The sequence below is a fragment of the Zootoca vivipara genome, chromosome 5 (assembly GCF_965207765.1).
Source record: "Zootoca vivipara chromosome 5, rZooViv2.hap1.1, whole genome shotgun sequence".
Classification (NCBI taxonomy): Eukaryota; Metazoa; Chordata; class Lepidosauria; order Squamata; family Lacertidae; genus Zootoca; species Zootoca vivipara.
The window spans coordinates 51,980,845-51,995,560 of NC_142588.1; the positions used below are offsets into that span (position 1 = coordinate 51,980,845).

Below are 14,716 nucleotides of genomic sequence, written 5' to 3' on the forward strand. Positions count from 1 at the left end.
TAATGTAAAAGTGGCCATTGTGCACAGGAGGATGATAGAATCACTTGGAATTTTTGATCAATAAAAGCTATAGTGAATTGCAGGTGTACACGTGAAACAAATATTCCAAATACATGAAGCTCCTCTTGGAACATGAAGCTGCAGTTACATGACACTCCTCTTGGAAGCTACATCTGATGCAGAACATGGTAGGTAAGCTGTCAAGAGGCACATTACAACAGTGTGTCACCCTCTCTTCTTAAAAAAAGTAATTATTGGGAAGCCACAGCACAGGGAAAGATTTACCTGAAATATAGAAGGAGCCTGGGGTAACTCATCACTCGGTGGGGAGAGGAGGACATAAATCTCACACTATGGATCATGTACTTCTCCTGCTACTACTACCAAAGAATACAGTGCAGTGGATATGATTTGTCCTAAAAGAAATAAAATAGATCTTGGTCAAAATGTGCCACTTGAAAGAGAAATGGTCTATGTGTAGATGAAAATTAGGAAGAATAAAGGACTTTAGCTTTCAACTCATGCTTCACTCATTTAGTACCCACCGATAATTTACAGCATGCCTCTAAGCTCTATGAAGGGAAAGAAAGGCTACCGGCAGACCCACACCATTCATTTAAAGCACACTCCACAAGTATTAAAAGTGCATACCTTTCCCCAAAGAATCTAAGGAAGTGTAGTTTACCCTTCAAAGAGATACAACTTCTAGCACCCGTAGTGTGTAACTGCCCTAAGACTGCAATCCTCATGCCATGTGCCTGGGAGCAATCCCCATTGAATTCAATAGTACTTCTGAGTAGACATTGAAAGGATTGCGCTAGGAGTCCAATTTGCACCATGCTTAGCACATCAGAATGGGCCCGCACCCAAAGCTCTCTCCCGAAGTCCTTAATAGTCTGGTTTATTTTCACATTGTCCTTTGTTATCCTTTTCATAATCATTGTGCATCTGCAGAACGTTCAGACCCCTGCTGTACAGTACTGTGAGAGTATGACTGGGTTTTTTTTTAAAAAGAAAATAATAAGCACTGAAACACTCAATTCTCCTCTATGCCTGCACCTTGTAAACATTTTTTGAATTTAGTTTTTATATCAGTTGCTGATATAAAACATGAAAAGCCACTTACCTTGCAATGGTTTTTTTCATTCCTTTTTCCTAACCTAAATCCTAGCAATATCTCATTGATTTGTCCACTTTCTACAAATACCTTATTTTTAAAAAGTGAAGGGGGAGGGGTTATCACACTACAATTATCCCAAAGATATGGGGACCTTTGGCTCTCCAGATGTTGCTGAACTACAATCCCCATCATCTCTGGTCATTGGCTATGGTAGCTAGGACTGTTGGGCTCTGCAGTTCAGCAACATCTGGAGGAGCAAATGTTCCCCACACCAGCTCTAGAACTATGTCAGCAGCCATTATATGTGGAAATGCAACTGCACATCTGCAAGGTCATAACACAAAGGCTGAAATGCTATTAGAGCTTGGTCTGAAGCTCTGGTTCTGGCCTCCTTCTCTCTGCCCTCTCTGCCCCCTTCTTTTTCCATCAAGGCCGGGGGTGGGGAACAGGATCCTCCCAGCCAGCCAGATCCTTTGACTTTCATGACAACCCTCTTCCATAGGCCGTTTTGACAGCTGGGTGAGACCTCCCACCTGCCAGTCATAAAATTGTTGAGTTGGAAGGAGCCCCCAATAGTCATCAAGTCCAACCTCCTGCAATGCAGATATCTCAGCTAAGGCACCATCTCCCTGCAACTATGGGCTATACCTGGCATAAGCAACCTTTGTCCCTCCATATGTTTTGGACTACAATTCCCATCATCCCTGACCACTGGTCCTGTTAGCTAGGGATCATGGGAGTTGTAGGCCAAAACATCTGGAGGGCCGGAGGTTGCCTATGCTTCGGCTATACTTTCCCTTTGTGATTTTCCCTTTCTTGCATTTCTTATACATGCAATTTTTAAAAAAATTCAGCTCATTTGTAAGCTCATTACACAGGCACACTGGTTTCTTTATGTGCCTCTCACTCTTCTTTCTTGTTGGAATTGTCTGCATTTGTGCCTTCAGTATTTCACCTTTAAGAAACTCCCATCCATCTTTGACCACCTTAAGCTTTCAGTTGCCTGAGGATCATGAAACCGAAGAGGACGTGATCACTTCCTCTCAAGGTTCCCTGTACTTTTACTTCATTGATGAGTTCCTCCCTGTTGGTGAGGACCAGGTCCAAGATAGATGATCCCCTTGCTGCAGCTTCCACCTTCTGAGAAATGAAATTGCCAGTGAGGCAGTAGAGGAATTTGTTGGACCTTACATTCTTGGCAGAGTTTGAGTTCCACCCATAGCTGCCAAGTTTTCCCTTTTCTCGCGAGGAAGCCTATTCAGGATAAGGGAAAATCCCTGCAAAAAAGTACATATCCTCTACTCCTCCATGCCTTCAGAGGAAGATTCCTTGCATTCAAGTCCAAAGCTAACGTAGTGCGATCAGATTAAAACAACATACAAACATGCACACTACAAAAGAAAGGAAAAGCTCTTTTGTGCTCTTCAAGGGAGGGAATAGGGCTCAACATTGTGGTAGTTAAAGGGGGGAGGAGTGGTGGAAAGGAAGCAAACAGCTGACAGTAATGCTTTCCTTTTGAGCGATGCACACCAAAATCATGGAAGTTCCATTATTGTCTAAAAACCACTCAATGTTTACTATTAGGAGAAATGATAACTACTGTGGCCAGCTTTGCTTCCACACAAATCAGTTGTTAATAACTTTGCTGCTGTGACTCAATGCACTGATGATGCATTGACTCCAGGCATCTGTCAGGCGATCAGCACTGAGAAAATCAGAAGGGCTCCTGGGTCCAAGCTACTTATTATGCTATTGTGAGCATCCCAAGATCACCCTCCCAGAAATAGCCTCCCCATGAGCAGGGATTGTGACCTAGTATGGAGTGTATGGTCTGCTAAAACTCCGGTTGGAGGGAGCAGAATACAGAAGGTCTGCAATAAAAACAAGCCAGCTGGTATAATTCAATTAAGGCTTTGCTGGTGCTCATAAAAAATAAAGAGAAAGTGAATCAATCTCCACTTTCTGGGAGGTCATGTCCCCAAACTCTGCCCCCCCAATTGCCGCTGAAGCACCTCATTTCAGGGGTGATAGGCTAATTTTTTTAAAAAAAGGAGGATATTATTGCCAGATCTGGATGTCTCTGGCACTAAAAATATTCAAAACTTTCATGAAGGAAGCCCCTGGAATTAAAAATTCTACAAACCTACTATGCCATTTTTGCTTACTTTGCATTAGTTCTGCTAGCACAATATTGGGAATGTTTTATAACAGTGATGGAGGGGAATTAGAGGGAAGGGGGGGAACTGGGGGTCTGGAAGGGGAACAGGGTTGCCAAACCAAAGTTGGCACCATTGCCTGTGGAGGCTTTCTTCTTCTTCAGTTGCATTAGCACAGAGTAGATGGCCAAGCATAACATGGCTAATAGGAAAAGCAAGAGATTACAAAACCCTATTATATATACATATACCAGGCTAACAGCAGATTCAGATGGCAATAAGAAATAATTTGAAAAATGGCTACCATCTGCTGCCTAGTACAAGTTTGCTATACCAAGGACTTTTCAGAAGATACAGCTGTCTCTCTGAGCTTATACATTCTAGAACCATTTACAATTAGTTCCAAAAGGACTTTGTATGGATTAGGCATTGATTTTCTTATTTTTATTTATTTTTTTAGATTTTAAAACTGCCTTTATTAGCTTAAAACAAATTTTAAACAAAACTTCAATATAAAATACAAACAAAATGTATACACACGCAAACACCAATACAAAGACAGCGGCCGGCAGATTACTTGTCGCAACAAATTGGAAAAGTGAAAGAATACCAAAAAAGGAGGAATGGGTGGAAAAGATAATAACATATCAAAATTTATCAATTAGAGCGGGCAGGGTAAAAGGCATAAAGGAAGCAAGTTTAGAAAAAAGTTGGAGCTTGCTTAAACAATATCAAAAAAGACAGATAGAAAAAATTAACCTCTTGGCAGATATATAAAAGACACTAAAGTAAAAGATATTAAAGGGAGATAGGGAAAAGGTGTGTGTATATAAAGATAATACTTTGGCCACCTCATGAGAAGAGAAGAATCCTTGGAAAAGACCCTGATGTTGGGAAAGATTGAGGGCACTAGGAGAAGGGGACGACAGAGGACAAGATGGTTGGACAGTGTTCTCGAAGCTACGAACATGAGTCTGAGCAAACTGCGGGAGGCAGTGCAAGACAGGAGTGCCTGGCGTGCTCTGGTCCATGGGGTCACGAAGAATCGGACACGACTAAACGACTAAACAACAACAACAAAATATAAAGATAAAGAACAATTGCAGACCAGAGTATAAGGTGACTGGAAGTCAATCTCTTTTTTAGAGGGGTGGAGGGGGGAATAGAGGGCCTAAGATCCTTAATTTTCTTTTATGTCTGTTTTAACTTTCTATAATTTAAGGATCGGGATTCTCTTTTTTTCCTCTTTTTTTGTTTAGTGTTGTTAAGTATGTAATTTTGTATGAATGATTTATAATTTATAAATTTTTTCATATATGATTTAAATATGATTTGAGTATGATTCTATTTTGATTTATTATGATTTGATATAGTTTAATATTATTTGATGAATGTATGTTTCGTTTTTGTGTTTTGTTTTTTGGTATGTGTTTTTAAATGAAATAAAGTTTATTTAAAAATTCAAAAAAAAGAATAATAGGAAAAAAACCAATACAAATTCGAATACAACCTACCTTGCTTTGTACCTTACTTCTTTCTGGTTTACTTATACATCTTCATTTTCAATAATCCAATACTTTGCATCTTCCATTACACATTGACTTCCCCTTATCTCTATTCCGGGCTACATTTTTTTTACCTTCATACTGCTTCACTTCAATTTCATCATGGGAATTCTACAGAGCATTAGGCATTGATTGGATGTCATCTTTTTATTTATTTTTTAAATATGTACATTATAATTAATGTTCATATTAGCAAAAAATTAGGGTCTCTGATAATGCATGGTTACCAAACATGGGGAGACCTTTAAGCATGTTTTTATTAGGTATTTGTTGCATTTATATCCTAGCATTTATTTATTCAAGGAGCTCTTCCCAATCAACACAGAAAGGGTACAGGTGGAATGGATGGAGGTGTTGAGGACAAGGCTGCCATATGCATTGCAGCCTCATGGCCCCTATTTGGGTTGCCACTCCCTCTTCATGCATAACACCTGAACAGACCTTAGTAGTGAAATTAATCCCTCCTACAGGGTTGCCAACTTTCCAACCAGTCTCTGTAAGTGTGCCCTCAACAGCAACACTGCAATTAGCTGGTGATAACAGCAATCTCTATGCCATTAAAAGCTTTACCAGCTAATTGCTGCATATCAATATGTAGTTACAGTGAAAAATGTTAGTGGTTCTACCCTCCTAAAATCCCTTGATAAAATTTGTTACACTGCCTCTATTGTCATCTGAATATTACAAGTTGTTCATTCAGAGAACAATTCAATACATTTTATAATAAAAGATGAGTAAGCAACTGTATTTAGAGAGAGTATACTAGCAGAGAATGGCAGCTGAAAATGGAGCAGAGGGAGAAGTTACTAAAATGAGGCAGGGTCAGCAGATTTTCATCAGCAGACATAAACGGGTAACGGATTGACACAGTTTTGAAATATTTATCCCTACCTGGCTGGAAAAGAGTTAATCCACCTCCAGCCTGACTGACATAACATTCTGATGGGGGCGGGACTGTTCCCAGTTTAAAAGGAGAGAGGAGCGGTTTGGTCAGTTAGGTGGTTGGCATTCTAAATGGCAGTTGGGAGTTAGGGAGTTGGTAGAGAGTAGAGTGTTAAAGAGGGATGCAGGAGCTGTATGAAGAAAACTGTGTTAAATAAAAAGAAGATATGTGCTTTTAAGAACCAAAGAAACTCATGTTTATAAGTTAAATAATAAAGTTAAATGTGCTTAAATGTTCACTGACTCGGCAGTGTCTCAGTACCTTCAGAGGTGTGACAAAGTGAGGAGAACAAAGCTTTCCTGGGGAAGAGGAAACTGTTTGCTGTTTCTCCTGTCATACAAAGGGCTGGTTAGCGAAGCCGAAGGAGCCACATAGTTGCCTAAGGGAGAGGCACACTGTAGCAGTAGGGATCCCAGGGAGGGAGACCCCACTGGTGGCAATAGGTTTCGAACGCAGAGCCTGAGGTACTCTGGAGACAAGTCCAATTTGGACTCTGGAGGTTTTTTTCTCCTGTTTGTGGAGAAGCACAGGGAGAGCCTCTGAGGTTAAAGCAGTGAGGTGGGGGATCCATCACAAGTATTTAGAGTGTATTTACAAGTTGTTCATTCAGAGAACAATTCAATACATTTTATAATAAAAGATGAGTAAGCAACTGTATTTAGAGTATACTAGCAGAGAATGGCAGCTGAAAATGGAGCAGAGGGAGAAGTTACTAAAATGAGGCAGGGTCAGCAGATTTTCATCAGCAGACATAAACGGGTAGCTGAACAAACCTAGAATCAATACACTTTATGAAATCTATATGTTAACATGTTTACCATTGTACAGAACCGAAGACAAACCATTTGCTATTTTTAGATGCCTCTTTATTATGCACAATGCATTATTCCTCCTGTGCGTCCATCACCAACACGATTATCTTGTATGCACTTACACCGTTTGCTGCAGTCCTTGGGAAATAAATCATACTGCGACATCAACTGCAGTCACGTCGCAAAGGAAGATCATGCGCACAGGAGACTTTTTGAAACTCTTTATGCCGTCTGTATTTATATATCTCTGCCTATAAGTGTATATAGATAGGTAGATAATACATAACATTCTGCATGACACCCTAGTACTATTTTTTTGAAATTATTATTCTTATTAACAACAATTATCCATGCCTCAGAAGGCATAGCTGCAAAATGGGAAGAGGCAGGAATGCAGTATTGCCAATATACAACTATTCTTTCTAATCATGAAACGAAAGTCTCATGTTTCCCTCAGTCCTCCTCCTCACATACAACATCAATTAAAATGTCACCATCCACTTTGTAACAGGCACATAGTTTTGGCTTTGACTCCTCTGTCTGCTTTGTCCCCCATATTAAGCCCCTCACCAAATCACATTGCTTCTCTTATTAAAATGTTTCAAAAACATGTCCTTCCTTTCTGTCTTCTCAGTGAAACCCTGGTCCATGCCTTGGTTGTCTCTCAGACTAAAGAAGTTTTCTCCTCTCTGGTCCTGCATTGTTTCACCTTGAACCCCTCATCTCAATCCAGCACCGGTAAGCAAAGCATTCACTTCTCTTGTTGCTCTGATCATACCTTTTAATGATAAGTCTTTATCTCATAATATTAGAAACTGCTAAGGCAGCCAGTTAATGAACAATTATAACAATTAATGAATGTTTAAAACAACTGTTACTTGGCAACAGTGGATTTGTTGAATAAATGAACAACTAAAAAAAAAGTCAATTCAGTATTGCTAGCTGAATAGACATTCTTATCAAAGGTCTTTTCAGTCTATCAAGAGCCAACCCTTCTCTCTGCTTAATCTATCCGTTTTCTTTCCTTCTCTCATCTTCCTTAGTTCTCTCTTCAGTTTCTCTACTCCACTGTTTCCCCTAGTCTTTGCTGCTCTCCAAAAGCTCCTTTTAAACCAATGTCACAATATCTTTTATACCTATTTTGCACAGCCCACAATCTAGGATCAGGCATTACCCCTGCCCCACGATACATACATATCCTCCTGTCCTGTATCCTGTATCCTCTTAAAACAAGGGCAGCTGTAGTGACCTCCTTAAACAGTGGTACCTTGGTTCCCGAGCGGCTTGGCTCCAGAACAAATTGCTCTGAAACGCCGCAAACTCGGAAGTAAGTGTTGCGGTTTGTGAATATTTTTCGTAAGCTGAACATCCGATGCAGCTTTCGCAGCTTCTGATTGAGTGCAGGAACCTCCTTCAGCCAATCGGAAGCTGCCCCTTGGTTTTTGAACAGTTTCAGGAGTTGAACGGACTCCCGGAACAGATCAAGTTTGAAAACCAAGGTTCCATTGTATTGTTAAGACTCCAGTTCCCATTAGCTTCAACCAGCATGGCCAATGGCATTTACTATCCCTGCCTTAAGGCATCCAGAACCAGTCGTCATTATAACTCCCTTCTCAACGTAATGTGCCGATGTACCAACCTACTAGGAAAAACAAAGTTCATGGAAATTTTAGCCCTTTCCCAACACATCCTATTTTTTCATGACTCTGCCCTGAACCACCAGATTCCTCTAAGATTTGATCCACTGTGTTGTTCCCTGTTGCCACCCAAGGAACCAGTATTTTGTAAATACATACTTGGCAATCTGATTCACACACAAGCACTCTCACATAGTAATTGCTAGCATAGCCAGTGATAGTCCGGGGTGCCAGACCAGGGAACAGGGCACTCTCAGGCTGTTAACAGCTGAAACAAACAGTATGAACAGCTGTAAAGCTGACATTGCTGACCTGTGTTGCCAACATCATGCTATCATTGTGTGTGTGGGAAGGGGAGAATTCACATCATCTGCGCCTGTTCATCAATTGCTGTGCATGTTAGAATTCTGACGTGATCCATGCATGCACATTATCACCTGCTGTTATGGGGATAAACCATGCATGCAAATCATGCATCAAAGTTGTGAAAGGAGCTACAAATGCAGTTTTTTAAAAAGATAATTAAAAGTTGAGTAAGTGGAAGAAGCACCAAATATATCCTTGTCTGGGCACCGTTTGGTCTAGGCCATGTCTGAATGGTAGTCAATTAAAAATGAACTGGAGGTCCAGACCCTCTGCTCAAACAAATGCATTGCATTTCTGCTATTTAGAGTCAATAACTCAGAATACACCGCACAAAACTGCAAGAAAGTCAGAAAGTCCATTCTCCTTTTTATTTACTTTTAAACTTTAATACCAATCTTAAAAATAATCATTGACTAATAATGTTTACGACTTCAGTTTTGTTTTCAGAGAAGTGGAAGGGACAAATAAATTATTGTACAATAGTGGAATAAACATTTCAACATCAAACCAATTTACAGTAAAACACAGTAAAATGCTGCCTGATTGAATATACATTCCAGCTTTAAAATACTTTATCTCAGTTCATACATATAAATCTAATACCAGAACCGAACTCTGATAGTCATGAATCTTTCTTTGCAAAACAGTACAAACATGAATGATTCACTGTATTTTTTAAAAAGAAAACTTTGTCCATGCACAATTTCTCCACAGAAAAAGCAGTGGAATAATCTTAGCATGCCATACAAATGTTCTTCTAACTCTGTATTCTTGTATGTTTTTGTGGGACTATAGCTGTGACAAAAAAGCCCTTTCGCTAGAGTTTCTCTCTAAATTGAAACTGACTTTCAGATGTCTGAAAAGCTAACTGACCTAATCATATGCTAGCAAACAGCAAAAGTATTTCAGGAGTTGTCACATACCTTGTATCTCCAGAAAACTCCTCTCAAAGCAACAGAGTGTTATCTTTCTGTAGCACCACACTACAGTGACCCCCACACTGGCAACCTCAAAGTTGGGCTACTGTAGCTTTCTGTGTGAGGCTTCCCTTGAAGCTAGTTCAGAAGCTGCATTTTGTGCATGATCATATTGCCAACGTCTACAGCAGGCATAGGCAAACTTGGCCCTCCAGATGTTCTGGGGCTGCAACTCCCATCAACCCTAGCTAACAGGACCAGTGGTCAAGGATGATGGGAGTTGTAGTCCCCAAACATCTGGAGGGCCGAGTTTGCCTATGCCTGGTCTACAGTCTGGAAAGGTTTACAAATTGTTTGCCAGTTTCATCAAGACATAGCAACTGTAATTAGCAACACTTATGCCATCCATATTTTGCTTTCTTTTCTTCAACATAAATCTCTCTGCATCACCACCACTCTAGTTCCTTCTGTGGGTCTTCTCTCTTGTCAGATGGAAGTGTGCATAGAGTGGGGTCCACAAAGGAGGGTGAATTCTTTTTACCAAGGGCAGTGTCCAATGAATACTTCTACTACTGCAAGGATTTCTGCTTGCATAATAGAACTTACTCTCCTTCTCTCCCCACAAACCCTCTGGGCCCTCGACAGATCTGCTCTTGAGGGTTGGAGGGAAGCCCCAGAACATATTTATGATGACATGTAGAAAGAGGAGAGGGAGGGAACATTCTGTTGTGTAGGGAAAAAAACCCCTTCTATACTAGTTGAGCTACTTTGCTGGATACCACCCCAACATTTTACAAGTTGGCAAAAAGTGGGTTGGGCAATACTTCCATTGGTGGACCCATAGTTTCCCAGCAACTGGTGTTCAGAGACAGACCACCTCCAACAGTGGAGGCAGTTCATAATCATCATGGCTAGTAGCCATTGATAGCCTCGTTCTCCATGAATTTATCTGATCCTCTTTTAAAGTCATCCAAGTTGGTAGCCATCACAAACTTGATATTCTTCACCTTAAACTGTCCATTTGGGGTGTTTGTGTACCGTATATTGTGTAATTTTCTCTCTCTCTTCCTTAAACTCTGAAAAGTTCCCAAAGTGCAAATTGTTCTCTCTTTTTTTAAGCATCCAGCACATTATTTTCTCCAGCACTTTTCACATTCTGAATTGGCTTTCATACCCCACCACTTTCAATACGATACGATTAAATTACAGGGGAGTTATGGTCCATCTGTCTCTGGAAATAGTCTCTCTGTTTGTATAATTTGCCCGTGACACTCCATTCCCACCTCTACTATTTTATCTCAATTTGCCTAGATGAAAGGAGGAGGAGCTGCAATGTGTGAATTTAAGGAACTTGTTAAATGTATTTAGATCCCTCAAGCCCTGACCATCTGGAATCCACTGGATGAGGCATCTCAATACGAACATGCTAAGCAGTACAAGAAAATACTCTAGCAGTGAGATTTTAAGGTGACTATATTGCAGTGTAACATGGAACTCGTTTCTTGGTTTGCTGCTGTTTCTCACTGACAGTCCAATGATCATTCAGTGCTACAAAAGCCAAAGTAGGACACGGAAAGTGCTGCAGCAATGTTAAGCTACTTCTCTTTGCTGACTTTTCCTCATCTTTCTCTCACCTTCTGAGTCTCCACTTGCTTCTTTGTTTGTGGCTTCTTTGTTTTTGTTTTGGTCTTCAGGCTCATTGATTTGGCCCTGGCTTCTGAGCTCCAGACTTTCCAGGTTCCATGAAATTGTGATGGTAAACAGGTTATGCAACATAATGCTCTTTTATCAGTGGATATTCAACAGAAAAGTGGAGGTCATCTTCATGTTTCTCAGAGTGAGGCAGGGAAGCTCCAAACATTGATAGCTCCTCTGTGACTAACTTTAGATCACACTGGGATCCCCTGGACATTATCCATGCTACATAAGTTTGTTTCCCACTTTACCTGGTTTATAATGGCCAACATTGAGTTCTATCTTTGAAACTGAGTAGGATTAGCCCAATTCGCTTCTGGTTGGCTTTTGGCTTGCTGTGATTAGCTTCCTATTGTTTCTGCTGCAATGCTTAAAGTCTCTGTTAATTAGCACTTACCAGTAATAATTTAGGTACGCTTTCACAACTCTATTCTTTTTAGCTGCCTTGAAGACATTTAGTTTAAAAAGCAGCTTACAAATATTTGAAATAAATAGGTGGGGCTTGGATAAAACATAATCCATAAACATAATATGGATGGAGGGGTTATAATTCCACTGAAGGAACAGATCTGTTGACTGGGAGTTCTCCTGGATTTAGATTTGTCATTGGAGTATCAGATGGCTTCTGTGATCAGGAGTGCTTATGCCCAGCTTAAGCTGGTTCATCAGCTACCGTATGTATGTCTGTTCCTGGATCAGGATAGACAGGCCTCAGTTGCCCATGCTTTTGTGACCATCTGCCTTGACTACTGTGATGCGCTCTATGTGGGGCTGTCCTGGAGGCTGCAGCTAGTGCAGAATGAGACTGCTAAGTTAGTAAGTGGGGCAGCCAAATGGGACCATGTGCCAGTGGTCATTAGAGGGCTACACAGGCTACCAGTGAGCCTAATTCAAGATATTAGTAATTCAAGGCCCTAAATGCCTTGCACCCAAGTACCTGAAAGAGCACCTTTCCTAATATCAACCATCTCAGGCCCAACAATTGGTGGGAGAGACCCTGTTGGTGGTGCCACCACTGATGCACTGAGCATTGGTGGTGACCCATGTTGAGGCCTCCTCAGTCCATTTGTGGAATGCCCTCCCTAGTGAGGTGCATCTGTCTCCCTCAGTATTAACATTTAAGCAGAAAGGTAAAAAGAATCCTGTTTACCCAATGCTTTTTTTTTAAGCAGAAAATAATTTTATTTCAGCTTTGAGGAACGCAACCATATTTTTAAAAGTTATCAGACACAGCATTCAGACTCAGCTTGTAAACTGGATCAGTAGACAGCCTAGTATGAAAATTGGTAAGGCAAATAAGTGCTCAGAGGCAATTCTCAATTCCATCTAGCCACTGTCAGTGCAGAGAAGAGGGGTGGAATATTATTTATAATACTTGAAATTCAAGCACAACGTTGTACTGAGTAGAGATATAGATATCTATTAGGCACTTAGGTAAAAAGCAACAAGATTAGGCAAACATTTCATGTAATAGAACAAACAGTAAGGCACTGAGCAGACATGGTCAGATTCAAAGTACATTAGAAGGCATCTTTGGATCCATGGGGATTTACATAGAGAAAATATCTTCATATCCCAGTTCACAAACTGCAGTAGAAGAGCACATCAGTTAAGGGCCAATGGTACTTCAGATATCAAATTACTTCACTTTTTAACTGTGGTCCGAAGAGAGGGCTCAGTTGAGCCAGGATTCCAATCAGCTGGAAGAGGTAGCAGCAGACAGCACATGTCACCAACATTGTGTTGATAACACAACAGTTAGGCCCCTTGGGCACAAACCATGGCAGGATGCCACCAACCACTGCCCAGAACATGCTCATGGTGGTGATGGGCACCGCGAGGCCGCCATACACCATACGCCATTGCCAAGCTCTTGCTCCCTCCCTCCTGTTTACCCAGGCATTTGATTGCTTAAAGTTATGTCCCTGGCAACCCTGAAATTATTAATTTGGGAGGTGATTACTTTTAGGAGCCTTAAACTGTTTTTTTAGAAGTTTTAATTGTATTAGTATTGATATGTTTGCTGCCCTGGGCACCTTTGGAGGAACGTGCAGGGTATACATCTAATAAATAAATAATATGCATTGTCTTGAACTCCTTGAATACAAATCCCCTTGCAATAGGTGGCTCAGCTCGAATCATAGAGCTATTTGTTTTGCAAGCACCCTCAGGCCTAGGTGCCAGATTAAGACATTTTTATTTGCCCAGACATTTTAAATTGTTTTTATGGTGTCTGTTCTGCTTAGCAGTTTTGCATTTATGTTGCCTCTCAGTTTTATTGTTGTTTAAAGGACGTTATTATATTGTATTTTTATGATTGTGCATTACCCTGGAAGCTGTTGAATGAATGAGAGTTTTGAATATACCGTATATATTTTTAAATAACTAACTAAAAAAGAATGAGAATCCTTGCACTTACCTTGTTTGGAAGAAGAACAAAACTTGGCATCCCATGTTTTCTCTCAGGTCATCTTGATGGATTCAATACTGCATGTGCATCTGCACTACATGCAAATTTTTCTTTTAATCAATTGCCATGGACTTAGACAACAATATAATCTAGCAGGTTTATTGTTCAAGATATGTTCCTTTCCAGGTTATTCCAACCAAAGAAATAATAATAATAATAATAATAATAATAATAATAATAATAATAAACCACTCTACTGAGCTTGTTTTGGGATTCCAATCTCCTTTACAACTAGTCTTTCTAAAAATCCATTTTAAACTAGATAGCTTCATAAAAGGCCCATTGTGAAAAGTAATTGGTCTGTGGGACACCCCAATAAATATAATAAAGAGACTGCCAAAGGCAGTTTCCTGAGGTCAATTATCTTTTTCTTCCTGAAAGTTGGCTAGTAGTCAGGTTTAGCATTCCATTTTACAGGCATGTTAATCAGGTTCCAGGTGGCGACCTACAAATCTGATCTCATCAGCTGCCATAAGAAAAACAAACCATCAGAGTAAATTCTTCAGGCTATGAACAGTGGACACATGCACAACTACCTTGACAATCATCTCACTGAAACAGTACACACAAACTCACCTGAAAGCAGACATGATAGTGACAGAATGTTGTGTGATTAGCCTGGAATTCCAATTTGGTACTCAGGTTACCCTCCATGCGTTGCATCTTTGGTGGGTATCTCCTGAATTGCTTTGGAAGCCATTTCCTGCAAGGACAGTGGTTCTTGACTGGCATAACACATTTCATTTAAATGCATGCACATTCTGAATCACCACTTACTAGTGAAATAAACTTTCTAGTAAGGAGGGGGCAAAACCAAAACTGTTTTAAAACTGGTCAGGTGACAACTGGGTTTGCTATCAATGAAACTGATAGTTCAATATACTTTGGCCTGAAAGAAAGGGAGGGAGGGAACTTCGAATTTGTGCTAGCTCATGCTGCAGTAAAGCATTAAAATAGTCCTGTGCCTCTGAGGGTAGCCCTATTATCAGACAGAATTGATGTGGGCGTCATGAAACGGCACCAATTTGTAACTTT

General features: G+C 40.4%; 1 long non-coding RNA gene and 1 pseudogene across 1 annotated transcript; both read right to left on the reverse strand.

The window, feature by feature from the left end:
- Positions 1 to 2,127: 2,127 nt before the first annotated feature.
- On the reverse strand, positions 2,128 to 14,371 carry LOC148685675 (uncharacterized). The gene is made up of 3 exons (XR_015950238.1): positions 14,258 to 14,371; positions 13,631 to 13,715; positions 2,128 to 2,260 (listed from the first exon to the last, which is right to left on the reverse strand). It is a non-coding gene; the product is annotated as an uncharacterized LOC148685675 (long non-coding RNA).
- On the reverse strand, positions 12,720 to 13,067 carry LOC118093892 (V-type proton ATPase subunit e 1 pseudogene; annotated as a pseudogene).
- Positions 14,372 to 14,716: the final 345 nt, after the last annotated feature.